The sequence below is a fragment of the Neovison vison genome, chromosome 4, assembly GCF_020171115.1.
Source record: "Neovison vison isolate M4711 chromosome 4, ASM_NN_V1, whole genome shotgun sequence".
Lineage (NCBI taxonomy): Eukaryota > Metazoa > Chordata > Mammalia > Carnivora > Mustelidae > Neogale > Neogale vison.
Window position 1 is genome coordinate 139861601 of NC_058094.1, and position 16890 is coordinate 139878490.

The 16890-nt window shown below is 41.2% G+C and overlaps 1 protein-coding gene across 4 annotated transcripts in view; it reads right to left on the reverse strand.

Annotated features, from left to right (window-relative positions):
* The window catches only part of STARD3NL (STARD3 N-terminal like), a 62897-nt gene extending 46242 nt beyond the window's left edge, over positions 1-16655 (reverse strand). Inside the window, exons 1-3 of one of the 4 annotated variants that reach the window (XM_044245779.1) lie at positions 16548-16655; positions 15779-15834; positions 6189-6242 (exon numbers count right to left, since the gene is read on the reverse strand). The gene's annotated coding sequence lies outside the window, so the exon portion shown is untranslated. The remainder of the gene's footprint in view (positions 1-6188; positions 6243-15778; positions 15835-16547) is intronic. The other 3 variants (XM_044245780.1, XM_044245781.1, XM_044245778.1) reach the window with 3 other exon arrangements.
* Positions 16656-16890: the final 235 nt, after the last annotated feature.

A 16890-nucleotide genomic window follows, 5' to 3' on the forward strand; every position in this document is an offset into this window, starting at 1 on the left:
AAAGCATACGCAGACGTCTGTAATGACCTTTATTATGCTGCAACAAGATTATTTTTGCTTTTTATTTTTTTTTAAAGCAAAAGTTTGCTTAAAATTTTGGGATTCACCTACTTACCAGTCCCTTCATTCCGGACAGTGAAAGTGGGAGAAGAAATTAAAGACAGACAAACATGGGGTACCTGGGTGGCTCAGTCAGGTAAGAGTCTGACTCTTGATTTAGACTCTGGTCATGATCTGAGGGTCCTAGGACTGAGCCCTGCATCAGGCTCCCCACTGAGTACGGAGTCTGCTTGTCTCCTGCCCCTCCCTCTGCATGCACTTTCTCTTTCTCTCCAAATTAAATAAATAAACCTTTGAAAACAATACAGACCAAAAAAAGACTATTTAAAATTGCATCAAAAACATTAAAATAAATTTAACAAAATATATGCAAGATCTCAACACTGAAAATTTCTGCTTAGAAAATAGAGGTGAAAATAAATGGAGAGATATATAATGTTTATGGAGTAGAAGAACTCATAGTATTAATATTTCAGTTCCCCAAAATCAATCTATAGATACAACTCAATCCCAATAATAATCCCATCAAGTTTTTTTGGTAGAAATTGACAAGCTAATTCTAAAATACATATATACAAAGGCAAAGAAATGAGAATATCCAAAGCAATTTTGAGAGAAAAAAGAACAAAATTGGAAGACTCACACTGCCTAACATAAAGATTTTCTATAAAGCTTCAGTAATGAAAACAATGGCACTAACATAAAGGTCAACAAATAGATGAACGGAACACAAAAGAGAGCCTAGAAATAGACCTGCACTTATATGATCACTTGACTTTGGACAAAAATATCAGAGCAATCCAATGGTAAAAAGACAACAAATGAAAAGAAAAGGACTTTGAACCCTGACTCACACTGTGCAAAGAATACGAATGTATAGGAGAATATTTTTAAACATTTCTGTAAGCAAAGATTTCCTACAGAAGACACACAAAAAAACCAAAATCATTTAAAATAATTATATAGGCTGTCTTGGGCTCCCACTGGCCAATGTGGGACAACCTGAACATGAAAATAAGTAATGGCAGTAATGTTAGTAAAATCTAAAAGTTCCAGAAGTCCATTAGTATGTAAAAGAGAGAGAGAGAGAGAGAGAGATGGGGCAGAAGTTCTCCTTTACCGAAAAAAAAGATAAAAAAGGAAGAAGAGATAATGAAATTAGAAAAATCAACAATTTGTAACCCACAGTTGGAGTAACTGAACCACGTAAGAATCTTCAACAGATGCTAAAAATTATTAAGAAGTTGTTGAGAAATAGGATCTTCACAGTCTCAAAAGTATTATCCCTCAGATTATCCAATAAGTCCACTGGGAGTAATACACCTTTACAGTGAAGAGATCTGGCAGCCACCATCTGTACCCAATCAAACAGCATCATCAATATTGGAATAAGCTGACATTATTATATACGTCCTGATGTGATGCAGTAAGAAGTACACAACACCACTTATCTATCATGACATACCCTAGCAAAAATGTTTAACCTGATTTTAGTCATAAAGAAACAGTTAGATAGACACAGTTTTGGGATGTTCTCCAAGACAGGTATTGCAGACTGTTTAAAGAGGTCAATGTGGTTAAAACAAAACAAGAACAGAAAGAAGGAAAAGTGGTGTGGATACTCTTTGAACTTAAAAAAACGTCAAGAGATACAACTACCAAATGCAATACACAAGCCTAGATTGAATCTTGAATATGAAAGAAAAAAAAAAAAAAGAAAAAGAAAAGAGAAGAGAAAAAGTTACAGAAAACAATTGGATAATTGATTATAGTCCAGTCTCCTGGTTATGTAGAAGAATGCCCCTATTCTTAGGAGACGCATGCTGAAGTACTGAGTAGTAAGCGTCATGAAGTACATGGCTTAATTTATGAATAGTTCAGAAAACAGGAGGACAGAAAGATGTTTTGTAATAGAGTTGCCTCTATGTATCTATCCATCCATCCATCTGTATCTGTAAACATACATATGATACATATTTAAATATAATGTATATACATGTACATATATACATGTAGATGTACATACATGTAACATGTAGCATACAGCTATTACAGAGAACAAATGTAAATTTTCATTACAAAAAAAATCATTAAATTAACTCTGCCACACTGTGAGCTACCTTTCGGAGCACAGAGGAACCAGAATCATCTTCGGAAATAACTTATCATTCTATAAAACAGAATGCACATGAATTTTGCACATATTTGCATAATTCTTCTATACGAGACAGTTTAAGTGACAGACTAAAAGGAAAACCTCTGTAAGAGGCATGCAAATAATTTTGCCCTTTATGTAACTATCAAATTATCCCCACACAAATGAAAACTGGTTGAAGACTTCCTAAGTACTTGTGACTGAAGATGGCAGGCATTCTGTCTGAATGTGCGCCAGTGTAAGTCAAACCCCTACTAATGGCCTTTCTAGTTGTTGTCCTGAGGCCTAAGTGGAACATTGGAGAGTATACTGAGCAACAGTCTGGGCTCTAAAGTTTGCCCAGGTCTTTAATGAACATGTGCACAAGATAATCACTTTTCTATAAGCTTTTAGAAGCCAAATCTGTCCTTCATTTGGTTCCACATATTAGTACCCAAACTCTTCCCAGACATGGTAGCAAGGCACCATCCACTGAGGCTTGGACATACCAGATGCTGTTTAATTCATGCAGCTGATTTATTATACGACTACTGATTGCTACACTTCAATACCACTTCCTTCTGTTCTTTCTCTTACTTCTCTTTAAGAATTTAGAATTTCTGACTCCATAGTAATATCTCTCTATATACTTTCCACTGTTTCATTCCAAATATTTATTTTCTAGGTCTTTTCTAGTGTTGTTTACTCACTTGGGATAGAATGAAAGCTTTTATTCCATTCTGATAAATCTGCTCTCTCTTTGCTGCTATTTTCTGCCCTCCTCTTGCCCACCTCCCCCAACACACACATTTAAAGCTTTCTGTTAAAAACCTCTGTCATTTCTTGCAGTCTTGTATCACTCAATAATTTCTGCTAATATTAGCAGATCAAAGTAACCATATGTGCATAAATAGGGCTTAACCTTTCAATGATATGCTTTAGGACTAAGATTTATTTAGAAATTGATATCAATGACCAGGAAAAATTAAAGCAAAAAACAAATATGCTATAGTATTTTTAAGTAAGTCTTCTAACAACACTAATTTATCTCCCAAACCCAAACCTGTTCTTTTTGTTTTATTTATTTATTTATTTATTTATTTATTTTTAATAAACATATAATGTATTTTTATCCCCAGGGGTACAGGTCTGTGAATTGCCAGACCAAACCTGTTTTTACAGAAACTTAATTTCTCAGCAATCTATTTCTATAGCAATAGTAAAAATATTAGTGAACTTTTTTTTGACACTAAATATAGAAATATTAAGATTTAAAGATGGCTGGATAAATGTATATTGATGTTTGCATAATTTATGAGGCAAACTCAAACATACACTGAGAAACTGAATCTAGATGTGTACTACAGAATTTTAAAATTGCACTTGATAATTTCTGAAAATTCAAAGTTTGCCAGGAATATACTATGTCTACTTCATTTACTCTACAAATATGTATCGACCACTGAAAAGCTGTGCTAGGTCTTCCTCTGAACATGGGATGTGGCAACGAACAAAATAAAAAATATTTCCTACACTCACAGAGCTTACTTTCTTTTTCATTTTTTTAAAGACTTTATTTATTTGAGAGTGAGAGTGAGAGAGAGATCACAGAGGGAGAGGGAGAAGCAGACTGGCTGCTGAGCAGGGAGGCTGACTCAAGGCTCGATCCCAGAACCCTGAGATCATGACCTGGGAAGAAGGCAGACTTTTTTTTTTTTTTTAGTTAGTTATTGGGTTAGAGTCACATAAAAACTGAAAATAACATGACTGTTCATCAGTGGAAATAAGTGAATAGGCTATTGAATCAGAAGCTGCTTATAAAAAAAGTTACATCAGGGGCGCCTGGGCGCTCAGCTGGTTAGACATCTGACTTGATTTCGGCTGGGGTCATGATATCAGGGCTGCGGGATCCATCCCCACATCCAGCTGCCCACTCAGTGGGGAACTGGCTTGGGATTCTCTCTCTCCCTCTGGAAGGCAGACTTTCTAAAGGGGGCAGGGGGTAAAAAAAAAAGCACTGTACATTTAAACTGCGTGTTTACGATGACCTCACTGACGAGGTGAAGCAAAGACCAGCAAAGAGCATTGCAGGGAGAGGGAAGAGTAGGGCACTGCCCTGAGGTGGGTGGACTTGGCCACCCTGGAGTACAGACAGTCATTAGCTTTCAGCTTGGCTGTAGCTAAGTAACAGAACTGGAGAGCAGGGGCGTCTGGGTGGCTCAGGTCATGATCCCAGGGTCCTGGGATCCAGCCCCACATCGGGCTCTCTGCTCAGCAGGGAGCCTGCTTCCTCCTCTCTCTCTCTGACCGTCTCTCTGCCTACTTGGGATCTCTGTCAGGCAAATAAAAAACAAACAAAAACAAACAACAACAACTACAACAACAAAAACTGAAGAGCAGCAGGAGGGGTAAGAGAGAAGTTGAAAAGAGGCAGAAAACCTTATAGGCCACTGTAAAGATTTTAATGAGACAGGAAGACACTGAAGGTTTTCAGTAGAGGCTCTCTAGCTGAGAGAACCATAGAAGCAGGAAGACCAATGAGCAGATACGGTAACAGATTCTGGAAGGAGGTAAAACACTGACTTAGTAGACTAGCACAGTAGCATGAGGTGGTAAGAACAGACTGGTTCTAAATACAGAGTCGAAAGCATTTGTTGATGGACTGGCTGTGGGGTCAGGGATAAAGGAAGGATGAAAAGAGAACTGCTGGGTTTACAGCCTGGGGAAACTGAAGGAAGGAGCTGCTATTTACTGAAATGGCGAAGATCGTGGAAAGGCAACTTCGAGGAAGAACATCCGTTCAGTTTGGACACATAAAGTTTGAAATGCTTATTAATATCCAAGTAGATAGTTATTATTATTAAAGGAAATAGCCAGAAAGAAGGCAGGAGTTCAGGGAAGAGGTCTGAACTAGAGAGAGAAATTTTAGAGTTAGTAGCTTAGGGATGGAAGTTAAACGCATTCAATAAAACAGAAATTTGAATGTTTTCCCTTCTTTCCATAAAAGATGAGAAAAAAAACAAAGTTCCTTTATCTGTAGAACAGAAATAATTAAGATGGGGCCCACTCTAAGTCCACTAAAAGTTCCCATTTTATTAAATAATAAGCACTGAACACCTACAAAATGTAAAGCCCCAAGGACATTTAAAAGGTTTCAAAAAGCAACGTTAAGTGTTCCCCTGCTTTCAGCAGAACTGCCATCTATTTGAGGAGAAAGATAAATAATAGAAGGGAATGATGAAGAGGAAGAAAGGAAGGAAGGAAGGAAGGAAGGAGGGGAGGGAGGGAGGAAAAGGAAGAGAAAAATGAAGGAAGTCAGTCAAGTGAGTACCCCTGACAATAACCATGCCCCTGGGTGTTGCCTGGTCCAAGGGAAGATGAGCCAGCTGGAGAGAGGAAGGACACTTGACAATGTAGATTTGTTCTTCCACAGATCACAGGTTGGCAAAATGGCAGCACACCATGGAATGGCCAGTCACGCTGGGTAGTTCATGTTGTTCGCTCACTACCTCCGCAAGGGTTGACAACTCGGTAGACAATTACGTCACCAGCACTGGCTGAGTCAGATGGCTGGCAGGTTACAGCCACATCCCATCACCATCCAAATTTAAAAATCTCTCTCAAGATGGGCTCTGGCAAACAAGAATATTCATCTTTTTCAAAAACAGCTATCAGGTGGCCCAGAATAACTGGAACAACGTGGTCTCTATAGCTACTTCCCTCCAACTTCTACTGTCTCTTTCCAAACTCTGAGTCTCCTCCCAGTAGATCTCTTTTGGTGCTCAAATAGATTTTTACAGCTTTTCTCCCTTTCACAGCTTCAGCTCTAACTTCTATACTCATATACTACCTTCACAGCTCATCTAGAAACAACTTTATTTTAATCTTCTAGGTCACAGAAGCTATACACAACCCCATTTCCCTTCATGAGTCAAACAAAGTCATTTCCACAGGTATAAAAGACTGCTGATTTTCTTGGTTGCTGACTACTCACCATTTTCCAGAACTTTTTCTTCTTCCCACAGAACAAAATCTACTTTTAGCTTTCCTAAAAAATCACAGGAAATCAGTTATTATGGTTATTATGGAGTTAGCACTATTTTTCCCGATTTTGCATTCATTAGTACTCTCAACCATCAGTAGGTGGTAATTCAGAGCAACCGTGTTCCTCCTTAGTGCACACATTCTCATGAATATTTAAAACTTCCTCTTCAGAATGTGCTACCAGCTTTAGCAACGATGGAGTCAACCATAATATTACTTCCTTTGGAGGAGATCGTCAAGATGTGACCACCAGCCCACCTGTGAGCTGGACCTGGCCACCGGGAGACTCCCCACCCCCTTTCCTGTCCTTGGAATGTATAGTCTGCTCGACTTCCTCACTCTTAGAAGCTGCTCCAAAGATACAGGCTTGAAATAGAACTGTGGTGCTGAGACCATCTGGACTGGTTGTATGTGACTGACTGAACTCACTTGAGGCCTTGACATAAACTCTGAAGATTCTGGAGGCCGGGTGAGGAAAACTACTCATCTTGCAACTGCTCAAGACAAGCCTTGTAAGTAAGTTCCTTCATCCCTACAACTGCCATGGCAAATGTGAAATGGTCTGCCTTTTTCTTCACTGTCCCTGCCCTGCACACACAGCGGCCAGTTTCATATTACACCCCAGAAGCTCCAGAGGAAGCTGTAAACCAACAAATCCCTCAGTTATGCAACCTAAATATTTTCCAATGCATATGAAGACATCTCTGCGCCATGTACTGCCATTTCGTCAGTGCTCACTGCAAGCAATTTTCAAAAAGAGGATTTCGGTTCTCAGAACAGAACTGCGATCTTATTGATCTCTATCTGAAAATCAGTAATGTCCCAAGGCAGTGAGCTCAATGACCTCCCACAAATCATAGGCAAGTGGCTACAAGTGGACACTTCTTTTAGTAACCATCTCTCTTCATCTCAATGACTAGAATTAAGAATATGTTCATCACACGTTCTCCACAGCCCTCCCCAAACTTATCTCCTCTACAGGGGAAAACCTGTAGAGTAGCCAGCTGTAGCTGGCCAGCTGACAAGTAGACAGCAAAGCTAAGGTGGTTATTCAGAAGCAAGCATTCATTCAAAGGCACAAGACCTCTTCTGTGAAAGAGGAGAAATAAACATTCCTGCAAATGTCACTGTAGCTGACAAAGCCATCCTCTCCTCACTGCTCCTTGGTGGCTCCAACACTGGGAGAAGTAGCACACCAAGAGCAATGCCAGGGAAGACGGAGTATCAACTGCCCCTGGCATTATCCAAGGCCAACTCCCTAATTCACAAACCAGGACAAGCCAAGAGAAGGAATGGTCATTCACATCTTTGCCCAGGAGTATCTACCAACAGGCAGAAGTTACATATGTCATCTCCTACTCTTTGGTATACAAAATGGCACATAGTTCCTAACATAATTACTAATCTTTATGGTGGGTGAAGTCTGCTTGGTGCACATAACAGATTAGGAAAATCAATGGCAAAATCTTGATGTCTGGATTTGAAGGGGAAAAAAAAAACTGTAACCTTTCCTTCTTTCATCAGACTTCATAGGTGGTCATATAGGAAACTGACCTTCAGAAGAATAGCATCAGATGACTTTAGCTTATGCTTCAGGAAACAGAATCACAAAAACAAAGACCACATAAGACTCAGTGCAGCTATAGGCTAATCTACTCAGAAAACCGAATTAAAGCCTCATAATGAGAACAGATTCAGAGAATGTTACAGAGGTAGAGGACATCATAAAAGCAGTAGGAGCTCGGGCACCTGGGTGGCTCAGTGGGTTAAAGCCTCTGCCTTAGGCTCAGGTCATGATCCCAGGGTCCTGGGATTGAGCCCCACATCAGGCTCATTGTTCCACAGAGAGCCTGCTTCCTTCCCTCTCTGCCTGCCTCTCTGCCTACTTATAATCTCTACCTGTCAAATAAATAAATAAAATCTTTAAAAAAAAAAGTAGTAGGATCTCTTTAAGCTCTCGAGGTTCTCAAAAAGGTTTGAAACCAGCTCCATTATTTGCTCTCAAATAATGTAACAAGAAATAAGTAATTACAAAGTCAAAAACAAAACTGTAAGAATGACTTAAAAATACAGATATTGGTGTAGAACATACATACTACCCGTAAATACTTCAAAAAATATTTAGGGAAGGAAAAACTAACAAATAATAACCCATAATTTCTTGTGTACAGCTTTTATTATGAAGATAAGCATTAAATTTGATTCTGCTATGAGCTTCATCTTCCGAACTGGTGACCATGTCGTTCCCCTAATATCTTTCATCTTTTACTGGACTTTGCCAGTTTTCCCAATTATCACTCATTCACATTACTCAATAATTCAGACTCACTCATCTCTGAAACATCTTCCATGCTGGTATCACGCTAGTTTTTTTAAAAAATGAAAACTCGAACAAACCATTTTATCCCCTTTCTCTCATACTCAGGGCTCTAGTCATAGGGGTCTATTTTTAGTTCCCTGTGCAGGAGGAAATTTCACCATCCATGCCTTTGCTCTAATGCTCCATCTTCCTGGAGAGTCTTATCATCGGAGCACTTAAACAACAGCAATAAAAGCCCGTTCACTATTTAAGGAAGCTTAAGTACCACTTCCTCAAAGAAACCTTCCATAAACTCACTGGATGACACACATGCATGCATCTTTTTTTTTTCCAAATTATTTATTTTCAGAAAAGCAGTATTCATTATTTTTTCACCACACCCAGTGCTCCATGCAAGCCGTGCCCTCTATAATACCCACCACCTGGTACCCCAACCTCCCACCCCCCCCCGCCACTTCAAACCCCTCAGATTGTTTTTCAGAGTCCATAGTCTCTCATGGTTCACTTCCCCTTCCAATTTACCCAAAAGCTCATACCCTCCCCAATGTCCATAACCCTACCCCCCTTCTCCTAACCCCCTCCCCCCAGCAACCCACACATGCATGCATCTTTAATGGCACCTCGAATCTTTCACACATTGTTCACATGTCCTTTTCCCAGTGCTAGACCAACAGTTCCTACAAGACATGTAGACATATAATCCTTCACACCTAGGGAAATGCCTAGCTATGGGTTATGCATTTGATTTGTTTGTTTAATTCATGAATCACAAATATCCTCATATAAAAGTCTGGGGTCTGGGTGCTTGTTAACTAAAATTGGGCAAGTTTATACACATGTCTGGGATTTCAGTATATTATGTTAAATGAACCAAGAATATTTGAACTTTCTTTAATTACTGTAACTGACAAAACAATGAATCAAAATGTCCCAAATTAGTTAATTTGGTCATCTCTTATTCCAACGTATTTTCAATGCTATTTACTGAAGTCATTCCAACAACACACTACATAAACTGATACAAATATATGGAAAAAGGGAAAGAAACCACTAAAGGAATGGGACCCAAGTAGACAGATATTAAAATCTACCACAAGTAAAACACTATGCTAGAAGCTGTAAGGAAAACCAAAATGAGAAAGACAAGCCCCTGATCGTCAAGTAGAATAGTTTTATAAAGGAGGTAAAATGGTTATACAAATAATTAGAAATCAAAGCCCAAGATAATTATAATACAGAGAAGACTGAACTTTAGATTGTGGTGACCAGAAAAGGCTTCATGAAAAAGCTGGCCCAAGAGTAAATGTATGACTTTGCAAGAAATGGAAAGGAAATGCATATTGTGAATAAGGGGAAGACTGGAGTAAATTAAAAACAGAGGTGCAGGAGCACGCCCAGGACCAGTGAGCCATGGACGGTCTGGGATGGACCCCATGTGAGCATGCCTCGGAGGGTGAGGCTGGGCCAGGAAGAAGGACAGGTGACAAGGGCCATGGATGGTCAGCACAGGAGCGAGTGCTCGCTTTTCACACCTAGAGCCAGGGCATGAGGGTAGACAGGCTCGACTAAGGGGATCAGAGACTGAGGACAAGGAAAATGCGTCAAAGGCCACAACCGTCCATTGGCTACTGAAATGCAGGCAGAGATGCTCTTCAAAGTGTTAAACCAGACTCAACGGGTTTCTGGCTGCCACAAAGTGAGGTCTAGTTATGGTTTGCTTCTCCAAGGATACAATCATTCCAGGATTCCAGAATTTATGCTTTCTCTATGTCCTATAAAAATATGTATTTTACCACCTGTACACGCAGAGGGCAAGAGAGAAACAGGTACAAATGCTGCTGAAGGCCATAGGAGTCCAGAACTTTCAAATGGTCAGCTCTGAGCAGCAGAGCACTACAAATTCAAAGGGTGTCGGAGGGCCAGCTTTAATTCTCACACTCTTCTGGCTTAAAAAAAAAGCAAGACAGTCCCTTCTAGTCTGGAAGCACCTTCCCACTCACCCTCATTTCCAGAGTCTTCACAGGGAAACCCGCCCTCCACACAGAAACTACATTTCCCCCCATCAAACGCATGCACACTTTTCTATAATGACACACTGCTGCAAAGTTTACACAAAAAAAGACTCCCAACTGATGCCCCGGAACCAAACCTTGTCCATATACAGGTGACAGTGTTTATCTGACTGTTGGCTCACATGATGTTTTATAAACACCAAATTGCCAATATTAAAATATGAGACTTTCCCCCTCATAGATCCAAATTTCTAGTTTTTCTTCAAATATAGGCAATCCTGGCAATACTTCCCAGACCCCAGTTTCACATCCTGCCACCTCACTTACATGCAGCCCCGCCTAGTCCTTCTTGGCATTTGTTTGGGCTCCTAGTTTATGTGATCTTTGGATCCCCAATAATTGGGGTCCAGTCTCAGCTGGCTGTGGGAGGATGGGGCTCACAAAGAACACTTCCTAATGTCAGTCCCCTCCTTACTAGCTGTGTAACCTGAAACAAGCTACTTTAACCTCTCTGTGTCTCAGCTTCTCCTTCTGTAAAATGAGGACAATTATGATGTAATGTACTTCAGAGGGCTTTTGCGAGGAATACATTAGTTTCTAGAAAGCAGCGGTTGGGCAGGTATTGGGGCCAGTGAGACGTTTTTGGTTGTCACAACTGGGGGAGGTGTCCCTGGCATCTGGTTAGAGTCCAGGGATGCTGTAGGATGGCTCCCACAACAACAACAACTAGCCAGCCCAAAATGTCAACAGGATGAGCAATCCAGACACAAAGCGATGAGAACAGCGCTGGCCCAAAGGAAGCCCTCCTTTAAGTGTGAGCTCTTATCAATAACGCCCAAAGCGAGGACTGGCTGGTGCTCCTGTCTCAGCTGGAGAAATTTCTGATAGCTCAGGAGCTCCTTGCTTGATGAATTTAAGTACGACACAAATAGCAAAATGTACTTGAAACTCCCTGGTTCCGCATATTCACTCAACAAGCAAGTGGTTAATATAAAGAAAACAAAAACAAAAATATGAGAGTCTATTTTCCTAAAACAAAAAACAAACAAGAATACACCCAGGGGAGCAATAATGCACAGGATTTGAAAAGCACACTGTCCTAAAACACATGGGTGGTGGAAACCAGTGACTACTGCAACTTAGAGGGTACTAGGCCAAATTCCTCTCCACTCCAAGTTTTATACACTGAGGATGCCCACTGGTCCCAAAATAGTTTTTAGAAAACTGTCACAAGACGAGAAGTAGAGGAGAAGGGTTTTAAACTAAAGAGTCAACCAAACCCCGTACTACTCCAGTGCCTGCGCAGGAATATCCTGCAGGCTGGCCGGGGTCCTGTGATGGGGAGTCATCACAACAGGTACCTTCAAGATCCAGATTGAGAACAAGCAAAACAAGTAAAATAGCTCAGACAGGCTCGAGCTCTGCAGGACAGCAGAACCCATGACATCTGGTGCAAGCCTCCACTGTCTCCAGCCAGGGATACGGACCAGGCTTCTTAGCCCAGCACCACATGCATCCCTGGCTAGGCTCTCTGGGCCTTTTCTAATCTTTAATACTCAAAAGCTAGAACTGCTATTATATTATCCAGTACCATAAACACAGGCAACAATGATTTTTACTTGTGACCACTTAGAACCCAAAGATTTGAGTTCCTCTCAAGGGATCCCTTGGTAACAGCAGAAGTCAGACCCTTAACTGAAACAGGAAAGAGGTTTTGTTGAATCAAAGCCAAGAAAAACAGAACAGTGCTTCTCTCAAAGATGAGATGATAAAAGTATAAATAAAACTAAAGGGCTCTACAATCTACAAAAAACTTTGCATGTATAACAAGAATAGTTAAGTGTCTCCTAAGCTCAAGCAAACATATAATTTGAACACCCATGTATAAAAGAGTGCATTATCAAAGATACCAGGATTGGTAAACTACATCACAAAGAAAGACTCCCAAAAGTGTTATGAAAGAGAAGGCTTCTGTTAAAGACACAGGAAATATTCCATTAAATAAGCAGCACAAATGGACATGGAAGGACAGGCAGAACTTTGGCTGGATTTGTCCATCTATGAGGCATTCCAGGCAGAACACAAGCAAAGACACAGAAGCTGAAACAGCCGGTTCAGTCTGGGGCACTGGGTTCAGGGAAGGATGGCGCTAGAGTCTGAGACCAATTCATCACAGCCTAGATCTTCAAAACATGGACACTGGTTGCACGAACAATCTTGAAGGACAGAGAAACTCAGTCAAAATACCCAGTGAATGGCTTAAAGAGCAAAAGCTCTCTTTTGCCTAAATTTAAGACTTTCCAACGTGTAAGAAAGATAAGTGCATTTACATAATTCTAATTCAACTAATGAAAGACAATCCCGATTATGTTTTAGGAGAGTCAAGAAATCACCAGAAAGTAAATTGAACTATTTGTTAGTTTACTATTACTCACCTACCATATCCCAGTCATAAGAAGCAAAGCTTGGAAATAAATAATGAGTATTTTTAAATTGGAGAACATAGCAACTCATTTTTTAACCATAAAATCCATGAACTGATTTTTACTTAATTTTTTAAACTGATTATATAGTACCAAGAAAGAAGCTATATCCCAAAGCTGACCCAAAGACGTCCTCAATTCTAGGAAGAAACTCCACTTGATAATAAGAGTATGAGCCAGCAGCTCTACACAATGTTCCCACACCTGTAAGCACAAGGTTAATGCTAGGAATTCAGTAACAAGTTTTGAACTCCCTTTCAAAGATGTGTGCAATTAGGGGCACCTGGGTGGCTCAGTCAGTTAAGCATCTACCTTCAGCTCAGGTCATGATCCCAGGGTCCGGGGATAAAGGGCTCCCTGCTCAGAAGGGATCTGGCTTCTCCCTCTCTCTCTCAAATAAATAAATAAAAATCTTTAAAAAGGAAAAAAAAAAAATGTGCGCAATTAAACCTTAAATTTTATAGTCATTTTTGAGGGGCACCGGGGTGGCTTAGTGGGTGTCTGCCTTCCACTCAGGTCATAATTCCAGGGTCCTGGGATCGAGCCTATTCTCCCTCTCCCTCTGCTTGTTGCTCCCCCTGCTTGTGTGTACCCTCACTCACTCTTTCTGCCAAATAAATAAACAAAATCTTTAAAAAAAATCATTTTGAAACCACTGCCTACTAACAAAAATCTGTAATCTACTAACATAAATACTGTATTCTCAGGGGCGCCTGGGTGGCTCAGTCAGTTACGCGTCTGCCTTAGGCTGGGGTGATGATTCTCTAGGTCCTGGGATCAAACCCAGCATCAGGCTCTCTGCTCAGCAGGAAGCCTGCTTCTCCCTCTCTTTCTGCCCCCCCCCCTTACTCCGGTGCTCTCTCTCTCAAATAAGTAAATAAAATCTTTATAAAATGAGAAGACTAAATCATGATCTCTAAAATGCCATTTCAAAAAATGTAACTTCAAAAAAATATGTAACTTCAAATAATAGAGATTTGTAGCTGTAGCTATGTATTCAGAGAAGCAGTGAGGTAGAGTAACATGGATTAGGCTTTGGGGTCAGGCTAGCTGGAATGTTCAAATCTGCGCTCACTCAGTACTAGCTAGATGGCTGAAGTACAAGCTTCCCTTCTGGGGCGCCTGGGTGGCTCAGTGGGTTAAGCCGCTGCCTTCGGCTCGGGTCATGATCTCAGGGTCCTGGGATCGAGTCCCGCATCGGGCTCTCTGCTCAGCAGGGAGCCTGCTTCCTCCTCTCTCTCTGCCTGCCTCTCTGCCTACTTGTGATCTCTCTCTGTCAAATAAATAAATAAAATCTTTAAAAAAAAAAAAAAAAAAGAAGGATTAATATTTACCTTTGCAATATGTTGGAAGGAAAGAATGTATGTAATGCTCCTGGCACAGTGTAGGCACTAAATAAAGGCAGACATGAACTCTCTGGTTAGTTAAAAGCTCTGATGAAAAATGGTAATCCACTTGACCATGCAGTTTCCTAAAACTCAGCTTGGACAAGAGCAGGGAGTGACTGCCAGTCCTTTCCAAAGGGTGACTCCAAATAAAGATTGGAGGGCTCATAGGAAGGAAGGATAAAAGCAGGGAGCTGAAGACAAGCAGAGGCTGAGAGTCCTGCACATAATAATGAATAGGAAAAAAACAGCGTGAGACACTGTGCTAAAGGGAAGGAGATGTATTTTCATTAAGAGAGAAGACTACTGGTGAAAAAATATATACATAATGAATTGCTGCAATGATTTCATAACCAAAATAAAACAGAGAGCTAGCTAGAGTCTATGAGCACCATTAAATAAAGAGGCGTTTGGCAACACACAAATCCTATGCCTTTTGCCTGAATGCACTGGGTTCAGACAATGCTGCTCAAGCCCACCTCTCAAGTGTCATCTCCCCCCACCTCACTCTCTCCAAGGTTCAATCCATTCCACATGGCTTCTCTTTTACCCCTGGTATACTCTAAGCCCATTTTTCCTTTAGCTCCTTTGCACTGCAGTGTCTGCCTGGAAACTTCCACCAGATCTTCCCATGGCTGACTCATTCTAAACACTTAGGTCTCATCAAACTGTCACTTCCTCAAGGAAACCTTTTCTTGTCACCATATCTAAATTCTCTCTTACTCCCCCATATCCCAGTCACACTCTATCCCCTTATCCTGAACTATTTTTTCTATCATTTATCATTATCTAAAAGTCATTTTTCTTTACATGTTTATTAGACACCAAAATGGAAGGTATTTGAGGGCAGTAAACTAAGTAAACTTTTCAATCTCCAACACCTCAAACCAAAATGTGGCACAGATGGGGTACTCATCTGATAAACTTGTTCAAAGAATAAACTGAAATGATTGAAATTGCCATCCTGTGAACATAAGTAAGGAAAAGTCTCCCAAAGTGACTTCAATTTCACTTCTTGAATGTAGTTTTATGCAATCATGCAGACTTAAAAGTTCACTGTTTAACCAAGATTTAAAGAGAATGAATTTTTAATGAAAATATTATATATGTATGTACATACTGTACACCACACATTTTCACTTTATGGGAATGAATCTATACATAAAGCAAAGGTAGTAAAAGTTTTATTTTTCGAGATCCTGCTTTTAGAAAGAGAGTAGATGGGTAGGTGGTACATAGATGGGAATTATCTTTCAGAACCTTTCTCAACAAAGAATCTGAGGTAAACAATCTGAACTAATTCCAGTATATTTGAGAAATTAGACCTGTTACTTTGTTACCTTGCTAAACTTATCCAAACTATTACTGAGTCAAGTGATGAATTCAGTGATTCCATCTGTGAAATAGAAGACAAATGGCATGGTGAATAACTGGCACATTAATGGAAGGGTAAGAAAAGTTCCACAATGTTAACCCATATTTGAACAAAAGAAGGGGGGGATAAAAACAAACAAAAAAACCCTCTTTCTAGAAAATCCTAAACAAAAATAAGCATGCTACTTTGATTTCAAAATATGGCCGGATACTATGAGTGGGCAAGGCAGTTAAATGAAACAAGGCCACAACACTCATAACTTGGGCTTTGATTTTTCAATGCTGTTTTGTTTTGAACACAGATTTTCTTAATGAGTAAAAGAGGCCAACGATCGACCTTGTCTGTATAACCCACGCATCACCCTAGTCACCGTTCGTGGTTAACTCCGGAGGGCCCATGGCCCCAGCACGGGGCGGGACCCCACCGAGGACTCCTCGAGGTCCGCAGGGAGAAGGAATGCAGACCTCTCTACCTGCATCCCGTCCCAGCATCCCAGTCTAAATGCTGGAACGAGGTGGGGCTCAGCATTCTGCAACTTCACTTTTGCATCCTTTATAAACACAGCCTGCCTAGCCCCTCCTCCTCCCCGAGGACCGCGCAGCGCTCCGCAAACACACGAGGCTCCGGCTCTGGCCTCCGTTCACGGGTCTACCATGAGCCCCGGGCAAGTCATTTGATCCCGGGTGACTCAGTTTTCCAATCTGTCAAATAGGGTGACGAGAAACCCAGCCTACCTTATCGAGTGGTTTCGGGCCGGCCGCCCCAGGCTGGCCCGGGGACAGCGGTTCCGTGGTTGCGCCCGCGCCAAGCGGGCGGAGGGGCGGGGCTTGGCGGGGCGGGCCCGGGCACCAAGCCTAGCAGCCGACGCGCAGCCCACCGCCGGCAGTCAACCACCCCCTGCCCTCTTCGAGTACCCGGCCCGTGACGTCAACACGCTGACGTCGACGCACAGAGGCTCACCTCGCCGGAGGGACCAAAGACTGGGCGGGGGCCTGCGTGCCACCCCGTAACAGAGCCAGCGATTGGTGCAAGGGTCTGTCGATCATTTGCTGCCCGGTCAGCGACACGAGAAGCCGG